The following is a 14,053-nucleotide window of genomic DNA, read 5'->3' on the forward strand; positions in this document are numbered from 1 at the left end:
CCCCTTGATCGTACCCTTGCCACTCCTTGAAAGAGTCTTTAACTTTTTCATTCACCCTGTGAATCTCTGAATTAATACATCCTATTTTAAGCGTGACTTCTCTTAGTCATTTGCAACTTCGAAGAAATTGTGTTAGCGTCACCGCAGGGCTCTCCTTGTCCCTATTGGTGGCTATGAGAATCCACACTTCCAGAACCTCAGTGAGGTCTTTCAAGCTACGAGGACAAAGAGAGCAGTGGAGGTGAGGATTCATTTGTAATCTAAAATGGAATTCTCGCTGTTATGAGAACTTAACAAAAATCAACGAATGATTAATATGTACCACGACCATTCTGGCATACTTAAGGGTGGCTATCCGTTTAGTTCTTAAAGAACCTACTAAGATTATCACCAGTTGTCTTTTTGCAGCAAAAAGAAACAGACACCTAGAGGATTAAACAAGGCAAGCCTTCCCAGGAGGCAGTAATCAGAGCAGCTTCCCTTCTTTTGCAGCGCAGAGATTCTGAATTCACAAGCTACCCAGCCGCCCCTAAGCAGGCTGAGAGTAGCTGCGCTGTGACTAACCAGCAGCTGACCGACCAGTGCAGTTCTGAGAGTGCAGCAAGAGCGGAGAGTGCAGAGCCCGCCGGCGTCAGCCCCGCTGCAGAGGGAAGTGGCTAGCCAGTCGCACCTAGGTCACCTGGTAGAGCAGAGCCCGCGAACCAGACAGAACCTGTTGCTCAGGCTCCGCTTGGCTTCTGCTTTCAACAGGGTTGGGAATCTGTCCTTGCCCAGGAACAGGTGAGGGCACGGGGGAGACTGCCTGGGCTCTTGGCATGGGTGGGATTTCCCTTCTCAGGGTCACCACTAGTCTCCGTGACATGAATTCTCCGTTTTACTCTTGGCCTTTCCCTAGAGCCTTTTAGGCTCCTTGAGCTCTCTGGATACTATCCCAGGAGCTTTGGTCTGGTCCCAGGCCAAAGTTTATCCTGGGGGTTTCCCTGCGCTGCTCCGCCCCTCCCCCTGGGCGTCTGAGTTCTTCAGAGAGATGGGACCTGGCTAGGATGGCGAATGGCGGTTCTTTCTCATCCTCGAAGTTCCCCAACCTCTCTCCAGGTGAACACTGGCAAACTTGTTGAATCTCCTTAGGAAGGTAAGTGGATCTCCTTGGAGATGCTAACAAAAATGTCCTTCGCAGTTCCTTTGCTTCACCAAGATGATGCTTAGCAGTGGTCTTTCTGGACCAGGCTTGGTTTGTGTGGCTGGGTTCGCCAGGAAAACTATAATGTGCGCAGGACAACACACGGGGCTAAGTGAAGACATTGATGGGATTTCTTTTGTGTCAAATCAGCAAGCAGTGCAGTGCAGTCCTGGGACCTTGAGGGGTCTGGTAATGAAGTAGAGGAAAACACTCTCCTGTAATTAGAACCAAGGCACAAAAATACATTTACTTCTCATTTCTCTCCAGCCAGGATGGCGATATTTCAAACATTCATTTTAAACAATATTAAATATAACGTGAACAATGAAAGGGTTTCTTTTAAATCAAGATATTCAAATTTCTTTGAGCGGAGTATCTGAATTTTCTTTATAGCACATATCTAAGCCATTTGCAATTGATAAGGAGAAAGGATGAACAAATCAATGTGTGAAGAGCTGTGAAGGATATATTTTTGTTTCTTGCTTGAACCAATTGAAAATAAGTTGGGAAAAAGTAATAACATCATAAGTTACAGCTGAATCTGCAACATTTCCATAGAATGCTCAAAGATAAGATTTATCAATAGCACAATTGAGTGGCCACAGCGTGCAAACTTTAAGTTTTCCTCTTAAGAACTGTTGCAAGCCAGGCGTGATGGTGCACGCCTTTAATCCCAGCAGTCAGGAGGCAGAGGCAGGTAGATTTCTGAGTTCGAGGCCAGCCTGGTCTACAAAGTGAGTTCCAGGACAGCCAGGGCTATACAGAGAAACCCTGTCTCGAAAAAAAAAACCAAAAAAAAAAAAAAAAAAAAAAAAGAAAAGAAAAGAAAAGAAAAGAACTGTTGCAGATGCCTGATTTAATAAAATATCGCCATCACTGCACACTTCGTTATCTTGAAAGGCACGTGTTACTATTAAAACTTGGGTGTTATTAACCTGAAATGTGTAGAGTATACAGATTCAAATTCACCAGACACAAATTCACCCTAAGCCAGCAAGCAGTTTGTGCCTGGAGAACTTACTGCAGTGTGCTGCAGTTGTTATTGAACTTGGATTCTGGAGTGGGGTTGGGGAGGCAAGCTTGCAAATGCCTCTGCGTCGCAATAAGGATTTCCAGCTGCATTTCAGACACCGACTAAGAACTTAGTTTCTATAAGCCTCAGAAACCAGCAATTGTTTATTTTGTAGCATGCTTCTTTAATTGAGAGGTGGAATGGATTTTGGGTGAACACTGTCATGCATGTTTGAAAACATTGAATAGTATTAGCAGTCTTAGCAGATTATACCCTGGACAATTCCATGCTTAATATTAATTTGATGATAACAGCTGATTTATTTTCTTTTCTGTTTGTGTTTGCTTTTTAAACTCTAGCATTGTGGGATTAAAAATGGCTCTTGAGAGACTTTTTTTCTAGCTGCCCTGAAATTGAATATTAAGGACTCAAGAAACCCCTCAACCCTTGCCATGGGTTACAGGGGTCGCAGCAGATAGAGTTTCACATCCTTCCTGTGGCTTGTAGAGCCTGAAGCACACACTTCCAAGCCTAGAGACAAGCTCTCTCACTTCAGTCTCACACACGGCCCCTGCCCCGCCCCCTGCCCATTACTTTCTGCCTCAAGCAAGTAATTTGCTGTCTCTAGTGCTGTTTAAAACACACAAGGAGGTTAGACTCAGACCACTACAGTCCTTTTAGGCTTTAGAAGTCCTTGGTTTTCCCTGGGAGAAAGGCAGAGATTATAGAATAAGAGGGCTTCTCTGACCTCGCCTTGCCACTGAAGAGGCAATGCCCTCGGGGAGGTCCTAGAAGTCATTAGTTTCTTTATAGAATGGTCCGTTGGGAAGATCTAATAGGGTGATCTATCTGGCTGCAGCCTCTGGTACAAGTCAGATGCATTGTGATCTTCTCCAGAGAGCCAATCTCTGACAAATCAGAGGAGATCTCAGCCTCTGGCAAAATGGAGAGGTGTTCCTCCAGGGACTGGGGGCTCTTGACCAGGACAGCCACTACCATAGAGTGTACACTGGGTCCCAGAAAAGAGCAAGCCAGAGCCTCTTTGTGTTGAGTGTGTATTTATTAACACTTTGCCCAGGAGTTCCTCCCCCACCTTCCACACATAAAAAAGCCACCGTGGCTCTGGAAAGCACAAATATTAAATGTATTTCACTGATACACAAAACTGAGAAAACATATCTTTTTGTTTGTTTGTTTGTTTGTCTTTTGGTTTTTTGAGACAGGGTTTCTCTGTATAGCCCTGGCTGTCCTAGAACTCACTCTGTAGACCAGGCTGGCCTCGAACTCAGAAATCCACCTGCTTCTGCCTCTGCCTCCTGAGTGCTGGGATTAAAGGCGTGCGCCACCACGCCTGGCTGGAGAAAACATATCTTAAGTCAGTTTCTCATATCAAGTTCAGCTTCTTTCCCTCTAAGCAAACCAGATAGGATCAATAATAGCCATCAGGAATAACCACAGTCCAAACCACATAAACCCACAATTGAAATTGTGCCAACGGTCTTAAAAAAACAACAACAACAAAAAACAACAACAAAAAAGTTTCCTTTAAGTAACTGTTGCCACATAAAATTTTAATTTCTAAATATTATGAAGGCATGCCCTCGTTTATTTTCTCCTTGGGCTACAGAAGGGGCACCTACTTTTGTGTCTGGGCTGTCCCCCTCCCCCCAATTTCTGGATCAAAGCACTTTCCATTTGAATGAAGGCTCCTTCCTTCTATCCCTCACTCTAATTGCTCTGTTTTTAGATCTCCAGAGGACTAACCAAGCAGACCCATGCTGTTTCCAGCTGTTAGAAATCTCTCCAGGGTCAGAAAACACTAACAATTGCCCAAAGTCAAATGAAGTAGTACTAGCCAACCTTAGGGAAGAACTCCCTGTCCGTGATCCCATTTCACCTTCGTGATTTTAGAGATTGGAAAGAAACGCAGTTCTTCTTAATTTATTGGATGAAGGTTTCAAAGATTGCTCAAAGTAAACACATTTCCTGGCATAGGCACCAGGATTAATGAAGTCATGATCTCCTCCAGCCACATTTAAATTCTACACTGCAGAGTTTACAGCAGTTTCGGGTTTATAATTCAAGTACCGATTTCTGTATGTGTCTGGCGGGCAATTCCATGTTCTTGTTAACCAAAGAGTCCTTTGTGCAGTCTTTGCTCACACTCGGCTCACACTAGGATAGAGTGGGCCAGAAGTTGGGATTGAGCTTATGTCTGCCCATGATCTTCCAACAGTGAAAAAATAGCAGTCCCAGTTCATACTGAGTGTCTGGTAGTGATATTTCCTGGGAAGTCTTGGGTATGGATTGGGCACACACAACAGACCCCCAACAGACTAAAGCAATTATCCAGTTCAATCATCATAACTAGGTTTTGTTGATTGTAGAAAGTCCTCTGCCAGGTGAGTATGCCCTAAACAAGTAGGTTAGCTGTAATCAATTAGCTGGTTGATTGACTAGGCTGTAGCCAACGAAATGATTTTCTGTGTGATCTACTTGTCTTTTTACAAATGTCGTCTGATGCCTTTGGCTGGAACTGCCTCAAGGGCTCTTGTTCTAGGAGGTACCTGACTCATGAATTGTTTTGTTTTGCTCAAGTAAGCTTTACAAATTTAATTGGTATAAGGATTTTTTTTCCTTCCAACATAGGATGTTTATCTAGAGGAAAGCTAAAGAAACAAGATGAACCTTTTTGTAATTTAGCCTTACCAGAAAGCCAGTAAAATCCAATAGCTGTCTATATTAGAGTTTACCCCTGAGAACCAAAATTCAATGAGGAAAACTTTCAAATTAAGTTTGCTCATGACCTCGTGATTCTTGTGTCCTGGGGATCGAGTGGGGAGCGACTCTTAACTGATTATTTATACTTTCAGAGACTGCTCTCAATCACCTTGTTAAATATAGACAACGAAACATGTGCCCAAAGCACCCAGAATTTCTCAGAAAATTTCCACTTAATTTTTCCCTTAAAGTAGAGACTTTTTTTTTTAATTGAAGTTTTTACTTCATTTAACGCTTCTCCTCTCCCTTTCCCTTTCTTAGCTTTGCATAGTTAGTGCACACTGCCACTAGAGTAGATTGGAGCTCTTTCTGGTAAGAACTCCTTGTAAAGCAAGTAGGTTACCAGGCATGGGCAGATCCCTCAGCCTTTCCCTTGTGGTCTTGCCACTCACATCAAACAGGAGTTTTACCTGGAACCTGGGTACCACAGGTCTACAGGGGAATTTTTTCTCTGGGCTGCCTCTTCATCTTATCATGGTTCTCCTTCATGCCTTAAAGTCAACTTTCCTCAAGTGGAAAAGCTTCCTTAAATATTTTCTTTTTTTTTTTTTTTTTTTTCCATTTTTTATTAGGTATTTAACTCATTTACATTTCCAATGCTATACCAAAAGTCCCCCATATCCACCCACCCCCACTCCCCTGCCCACCCACTCCCCCTTTTTGGCCCTGGTATTCCCCTGTACTGGGGCATATAAAGTTTGCAAGTCCAATGGGCCTCTCTTTCCAGTGATGGCCGACTAGGCCATCTTTTGATATATATGCAGCTAGAGTCAAGAGCTCCGGGGTACTGGTTAGCTCATAATGTTGTTCCACCTATAGGGTTGCAGATCCCTTTAGCTCCTTGGCTACTTTCTCTAGCTCCTCCATTGGGAGCCCTATGATCCATCCATTAGCTGACTGTGAGCATCCACTTCTGTGTTTGCTGGGCCCCGGCATAGTCTCACAAGAGACAGCTACATCTGCGTCCTTTCAATAAAATCTTGCTAGTGTATGCAATGGTGTCAGCGTTTGGATGCTGATTATGGGGTGGATCCCTGGCTATGGCAGTCTCTACATGGTCCATCCTTTCATCTCAGCTCCAAACTCCGTCTCTGTAACTCCTTCCATGGGTGTTTTGTTCCCAAATCTAAGGAGGGGCATAGTGTCCACACTTCAGTCTTCATTCTCCTTGAGTTTCATGTGTTTAGCAAATTATATCTTATATCTTGGGTATCCTAGGTTTGGGGCTAATATCCACTTATCAGTGAATACATATTGTGTGAGTTTCTTTGTGAATGTGTTACCTCACTCAGGATGATGCCCTCCAGGTCCATCCATTTGGCTAGGAATTTCATAAATTCATTCTTTTTAATAGCTGAGTAGTACTCCATTGTGTAGATGTACCACATTTTCTGTATCCATTCCTCTGTTGAGGGGCATCTAGGTTCTTTCCAGCTTCTGGCTATTATAAATAAGGCTGCTATGAACATAGTGGAGCATGTGTCCTTCTTACCTGTTGGGGCATCTTCTGGATATATGCCCAGGAGAGGTATTGCTGGATCCTCCGGTAGTACTATGTCCAGTTTTCTGAGGAACCGCCAGACTGATTTCCAGAGTGGTTGTACAAGCCTGCACTCCCACCAACAATGGAGGAGTGTTCCTCTTTCTCCACATCCTCGCCAGCATCTGCTGTCACCTGAATTTTTGATCTTAGACATTCTGACTGGTGTGAGGTGGAATCTCAGGGTTGTTTTGATTTGCATTTCCCTGATGATTAAGGATGTTGAACATTTTTTCAAGTGCTTCTCTGCCATTCGGTATTCCTCAGGTGAGAATTCTTTGTTCAGCAAACTCAAAGACAAAAACCACATGATCATCTCGTTAGATGCAGAAAAAGCATTTGACAAGATCCAACACCCATTCATGATAAAAGTTTTGGAAAGATCAGGAATTCAAGGCCCATACCTAAACATGATAAAAGCAATCTACAGCAAACCAGTAGCCAACATCAAAGTAAATGGAGAGAAGCTGGAAGCAATCCCACTAAAATCAGGGACTAGACAAGGCTGCCCACTTTCTCCCTACCTTTTCAACATAGTACTTGAAGTATTAGCCAGAGCAATTCGACAACAAAAGGAGATCAAGGGGATACAAATTGGAAAAGAGGAAGTCAAAATATCACTTTTTGCAGATGATATGATAGTATATATAAGTGACCCTAAAAATTCTACCAGAGAACTCCTAAACCTGATAAACAGCTTCGGTGAAGTAGCTGGATATAAAATAAACTCAAACAAGTCAATGGCCTTTCTCTATACAAAGAATAAACAGGCTGAGAAAGAAATTAGGGAAACAACACCCTTCTCAATAGTCACAAATAATATAAAATATCTTGGCGTGACTCTAACTAAGGAGGTGAAAGATCTGTATGATAAAAACTTCAAATCTCTGAAGAAAGAAATTAAAGAAGATCTCAGAAGATGGAAAGATCTCCCATGCTCATGGATTGGCAGGATCAACATTGTAAAAATGGCTATCTTGCCAAAAGCAATCTACAGATTCAATGCAATCCCCATCAAAATTCCAACTCAATACTTCAACGAATTGGAAGGAGCAATTTGCAAATTTGTCTGGAATAACAAAAAACCTAGGATAGCAAAAAGTCTTCTCAAGGATAAAAGAACTTCTGGCGGAATCACCATGCCAGACCTAAAGCTTTACTACAGAGCAATTGTGATAAAAACTGCATGGTACTGGTATAGAGACAGACAAGTAGACCAATGGAATAGAATTGAAGATCCAGAAATGAACCCACACACCTATGGTCACTTGATCTTCGACAAGGGAGCTAAAACCATCCAGTGGAAGAAAGACAGCATTTTCAACAATTGGTGCTGGCACAACTGGTTGTTATCGTGTAGAAGAATGCGAATCGATCCATACTGATCTCCTTGTACTAAGGTCAAATCTAAGTGGATCAAGGAACTTCACATAAAACCAGAGACACTGAAACTTATAGAGGAGAAAGTGGGGAAAAGCCTTGAAGATATGGGCACAGGGGAAAAATTCCTGAACAGAACAGCAATGGCTTGCGCTGTAAGATCGAGAATTGACAAATGGGACCTAATGAAACTCCAAAGTTTCTGCAAGGCAAAAGACACCGTCAATAAGACAAAAAGACCACCAACAGATTGGGAAAGGATCTTTACCTATCCTAAATCAGATAGGGGACTAATATCCAACATATATAAAGAACTCAAGAAGGTGGACTTCAGAAAATCAAATAACCCCATTAAAAAATGGGGCTCAGAACTTAAATATTTTCTGAATTACACAGTGGTCCCTGCTTCCTTATACAGCAGCAGCCCTGGGCTTGACCCAAGTACTGAAGGAACTCAGGAGCCTGGATTCAACCAGGCACCCTGAGCTTGTTTTCCTTGGTAGTTTGGCTATGGAGATTTAGCAGTTTCTTCCAGCTTGCAATATTGTACAAAATCATTGCTGGCTGATACTCCCACAGCACTCAAGGGCCTGCAAGCTCAGGACTCATCCTTAGCTACCTCTTTGTGGTATTTTTCTTCCTCAGTCAACCCAGGCCATTCCTACTTACAGCTTTTGCATTTACTATGTTTCCAGCCTGGAAATCTAGCCCTCAGGCAAGAGTCTCTCATTCTGGCATTTGGTGTAGGTTATCACAGTATTATTTGATGGTAAAAAATCATTGCAACTGCCTCCAAAATGGGTTGACTTGTTTTTGGTTTTCCTCTCCCAAGTGAGACTCCAAAGAGATGGTACTGTGTGCTTCCATGTTAGCTGCTCCCAGCCTCAGTGCTTAGAGGATTCTGGTGCAAAAACAGCAACTCAGCAAAAAGCCACCGGAAAGCAAGTCACTTCTATACCATCAGCCACTTCTGTCCTTCCACATCCAGACCTGATGCTAAGGCTTAATCTGTTTGCATCTTTCCTTTCTGCGTTCCCCCCTTCTTTTCTATCAATCCTATCACAATTAAAAACCCAGTTCGTAGTTACTCTTTCCATTGTGTGGAAGAATTGCTTGTTTATTGCTAACCATACTCTGTTATTGCATGTTCTGTAGTGCCTGTGTCTGGTGAACAAGAAAAGGCTGTCCGAGCTCTAGGAAAAGCTGAATAAATAGCTACAACAGTCACATTTAATAATGCTAAATCTGTCTAGTCTATTATTTTCATTAATTGGAATTTTCATCTTTAATAGCACCCACAAGTGCTTAAACTAAGTTATAGCGTGTTATTTGAGAAATAATTTTAAATTATATCTACTTTTTGTGTGCATAGATTATAGTTATTTTGTATGCGTTCATGTGCACACATCTGGAGGTCAGGTACAATTTGTGGGAGCTGGTGTTAACTTCTACCATGTGGGTACCCCGATCAGATTTGGCAGCATGTACCTTTGCTCACTGCCAGTCTATTATTTTTAATTTGTTCTTTTTTTCTTAGTTGTCACTACTTACTTCTTCATCTTTCTGTTTCTATGTCACAGACAATGCATATTAGCATCAGGGCTCCGTTATTTTATATCCCTCCCTGCTCTAGGAGCTACTCATACACATATGGCTACTCCTGTGCATGTGAGTGTCAGTGCACTGATAGCATTCAACGAAGAGTCTTGCTTCCTTACTCATCACCAACTTCTAAAAGGCCTTGGTGTCATCTGCTCTATAAATGATGGTATAGCTACATACTAGTCTATAATATGAATAGTTAATGCATAACACATTTAGCTATTCTCTGTCTGATAACTACTTACTTTGAAAGTTTTTGATTTGGTTGAGTCACTTAGCAATACTAAGCTGGGTGCGGTGGCACAGGCCTGTAGTCCCAGCTACTCAGGAGGCTGAGACAGGAGGATGGCTTGAGTCCAGGAGTTCTGGGCTGTAGTGCGCTATGTCGATCAGGTGTCCACATTAAGTTCAGTGTCAATATGGTGACCTCCCAGGAGCAGAGTGGGGGACCATTAGGTTGCCTAAGGAGGGATGAACCAGCCTAGGGTGGGAACAATACTTAACAAACATGTGTATGTGCATGTGTGTGTGTATGTATGTGTGTGTGTGTATGTCATATATATGTATATATATGAAATCTGAACAACAAAAATTACTTCCAAATTTCAATATGTTGTCATAATGCTTCCAAAATAATACAAACAAACATGTTTGCCAGAAAACTGTAAGATAACTTAAGTTCCTATAACCACCAGTGTTAAGACTGTTTGCAGTTGTTATAGTAATTTGAATCACAGACCTTTCCATGTTTGGGCTTACTTTCATGTCTTCTTTAACAACTATAATCTTCATTTCTGCTGTCACTTATCTTCTCTGGTAAATTTGTGTTCTTATGCATATTGCCTATATTTATTCTGATGTAGACAGTTACTTATTTGCCATATTTTCTATAACTTGCTATACACATTCAAACTATTTTCATGATCAATATTCCTAGTTTTAATTTGATTGGAGATTGTAGCATTAATTTGAACTTTGTACTTTTATTAGATATATAGTATCCTAGATTTTTTTGAAAGTCTTCAGATCCTAGAGTGGCTAACTCAAACATGTGCCTATGTGTGTATTTATGCATATATATTTACATACCAGTTCACCTTTTTAGTTACTTAGGTAGATTTTTTTTTTTTGACAGGGTTTCTCTGTGTAGCCCTGGCTGTCCTGGAACTCACTCTGTAGATCATACTGGCCTCGAACTCAGAAATCCACCCACCTCTGCCTCCTAAGAGCTGGGATTAAAGGCTTTCACCACCACTGCCTGGTTTAGGTAGATCTCTATCTAGAAGTGTCTGTGTGGGATTATTAGCTTCATTTCTGTTTTATAACTTTTAAATTTTACTGGTAAGTTTCAAATGTATTCAAATAAATCTAAGCTCTATTATTTTAAAATAAGATTCATAAGCTTAAAACTGCACATGTTGTTTGAGAGATATTCCATATTTTCTTGAACTTTGATGGTCTTGATTTATTTCTTACTTTAAATAATTTCATGTTTTCTTTTTTTGCTATTGTATTTGGTCAAAGGTTGATTTTAAAGAGTCTTGCTGATTTATAAGTTTTAGGATATGCTATTTTATATTTTTGTCATTTAGTTCTTTGATTATCAAATGACCAATGTGAAAAATGAGGGAATCATCCAACCATTTAAATTAAAACAAGGTGGTGTTGGGAAATCTCTTAGAAAGTCTATTCTGGCCAAGCGACAGTGTGGAACATATTGAACTTAGTCAGTGTGCTCCCTATGGAATGAAAACCTATACTGAATGATTAATTAAAATTGATATGACATACATGCTCCATAAAACATTATTTCTAACACGATAATGAAAGCAATTACTTAAGGGAAGGACACTTCCTGTGTGGCCTTTAAGTGATGAGTATTGCATCTCATTGTTGAAGGCTGTTATCCTGCATGCTATGAATAGAAAGTCCTTGGATGATCTTATACCGTGTTATAGCTTTCAGCAATTATTTATCCCTTCTTGGTTTCTGTTTTTGTAACATGTAGATAATAATGCTTTCAGAGATTGACTACAGACAAAATTAATACACATAAAATGTTTAGAAATATGGCTTGGCTGTCACCCAGGACAAACTCACAGGATGCTGGATGCCAATTATTATCCCTGAGAATAAGAATATTCTGTCTGTACCAATTCAAGAATGCTAATAAAAGAGCTTTAAAATATTAGTAAAGGAGCTGTCACTTTATCAATAATCATATGAGCATTCTTTGGTATGAAAAACCTCAAAATCATTGACCTCTCAAGTAATTAATTTAAAAAATCGATACAAATGAGTATGTTTAAGCTTGCCTATAATCCCCAGACTCAGAGGTGGGACAAAACTGATAACAAGCAGATTTAAGGTACACTAATGCTTCCAGGTAAAATTCAAAGACCCGGGAATTCCATGAACAGGAACATCTAACATCATTCCTTACAAACACATATCTGACAGGCATTGCAAAGGAGCAGGATGAATCTAGTTGCTTTGTCTTTCCCGTATTTTTATGTTATTTTAAAATCTAATAACATTGTTGTCTTCTATTCACAAGAGCACCATGATAAAAAAAAAATTGAATTTGAGTAGGGCCTGAGTAAAAACAGTTGCTAAAGGATTGCCCAAGAATGGTGATCTACATTAGCATGCCAGGACTCTAATTTGGTTGCGCAGATAACATTGGGTATATCTGAGCCCAGAAATAATAAGTATAACTAACAGCAGGAAGGTAGTAGTTCAGTGAATATCTCTTGTGTCTGAGCACAAAATGACATTTATGTCATTGCTGTCAAGTTAATATGTGCTGAATTAGAAAACCTCCATGAACAGTATCTTCAGTCTTGTTCATACAGATTCATTGCCCACAGGATACTGTCAGGAGCCATCCAGGAGAGGCTAAATGGTAACAGGCAATCTTCCAGAGACTTTTCACTCTGGAGCTATGATGAATGAGCCCTTGGAGGTAAGGCCCAAAGGACAAATCTTAGTTAGGACTTGATTCCTGCAGCTGATAGGCCTTTCCTGTCCTTATAAAATTAATATATAATCCCCCGTTATTAGCTCAACCTCTTGGGCAGATTTTCTGCAGATCAGCAAAGATACACTGTCTTGTAGTGATGCAATACAGACACATAGATGGTTTCTTAATTCCTAATGATGATTCTGTAAGAATTCCTAAAATTATACTAGCAATTATTAAGTCCTCTATAATTAGGGATGCAACCAGAGCTTTCCCTGATATAAAAACTTTAAGTAGAACTCTACCAGTCTTCACATCACATGAGTTAAATGATTCTGAGATGGAAAACAGACATTGATACAAATTTGTGATTTAGGAATAACTTCTTTAGAGCTGTAAGACAATTATAAAAGTCATAAAATGGATCAAATGACTTATTATAGGTGCAAGGACAGAAGATAAAATATTGACTGGGTTTATCTATACACAACTTCAATGTTAACTTAGACACAAAAATTATAGTTTTAGACTCTCAGTGAACCCGTGGAGCTAGTGACAGATAATGAGTATCTAGCTAGATAACTAGTCTTAATGAGAATACATGTAAATATCTCTGTTGTAAACTTCATATTCAGTTTATGATCTTGATCTATGTTTAAACTTATGGTGAACTTTTGAAAAAGATACCATGTGATGTATTCTCCTAAAAAAAAAAAAGGTACAAAAAATTAGGAACAATGACATTGGGGGAGAGAGGAGAGTTAGGAGGAAGAAGAGAGCAGCATGCAGAATGCAGAGAGAAAGAGACAAAGGAGGAGCTGCAGAGAGAGTAGAAAACCAGGCAGGCTTCTCTTTACCATGGGATGGAACAGGGCTTTTCTTAACAGCTGCAAGGCAGGCTTAGCATACAGAAGACAACGTCTTTTCCTTATAGTCTTGGGTTGAATTCATTTTGTAATAGAAGGGTAGCTTTTTCTTTCTCTATGCAATAAAGGTTGAAGCTTATTTTTCACCCAGAATGAGTAAGTTCTTTATACACTGGCACCTGAGTTTTTGCTCCATGTGCATGTACAGGGATGTGTGTAAGTGTGTAAATATAAGTAGCCGAGCCCAACATGAGTGTACGAAGTATGTGTGCATGAACGAGTATATGAATGTATGTGTTTATGCATGTTTGCCTGTGTAAAAGTTTTTCCTTCTGTGAGTGTGACCCTCTTTAATAAAATAAAAGTTCATTGAAAGTTTATTGCTCCAAATCTCCCTCCGGCCTGGCAAGCAAGAGGCAAGAGGTGCAGCTTCTGGACAAGAGAGAAAGAAGTCCTAGCAATTAATCCTTTACTTAATCCCCTGCTGGGAAGCAAGAGGTGTTAATCTCCCAAACCAGAAGTTTTTAATCCCAGAATAAGCAAGAAAGCTTTTTAGAATTTTTAAAGAAACCATCAGCTTCAGCATTCAGCATAGTTAGAGAGTTTAGAGGCCAGAGATGATCAGTCTTCAGTCCTGTGTCTAACACTGTGTCCTGCTTCGGCGTATCTCAGGCCACACAGGCTCCTGGCAGGATACCATCCTGATCTTATAATAGCTTAAAATGCACTT

The 14,053-nt window shown here is 40.5% G+C and overlaps 1 protein-coding gene across 2 annotated transcripts in view; it reads left to right on the forward strand.

Moving 5' to 3' along the window:
• Positions 1-435: 435 nt before the first annotated feature.
• The window catches only part of Npffr2 (neuropeptide FF receptor 2), a 57,075-nt gene continuing 43,457 nt past the window's right edge, over positions 436-14,053 (forward strand). Inside the window, exon 1 of one of the 2 annotated variants that reach the window (XM_017320589.2) lies at positions 436-780. The gene's annotated coding sequence lies outside the window, so the exon portion shown is untranslated. Of the gene's footprint in view, positions 781-1,024; positions 1,133-14,053 lie in introns of those variants that run through there. The other variant, NM_133192.3, reaches the window with a different exon arrangement.

Source organism: Mus musculus, chromosome 5, assembly GCF_000001635.26.
Source record: "Mus musculus strain C57BL/6J chromosome 5, GRCm38.p6 C57BL/6J".
Taxonomy (NCBI): domain Eukaryota; kingdom Metazoa; phylum Chordata; class Mammalia; order Rodentia; family Muridae; genus Mus; species Mus musculus.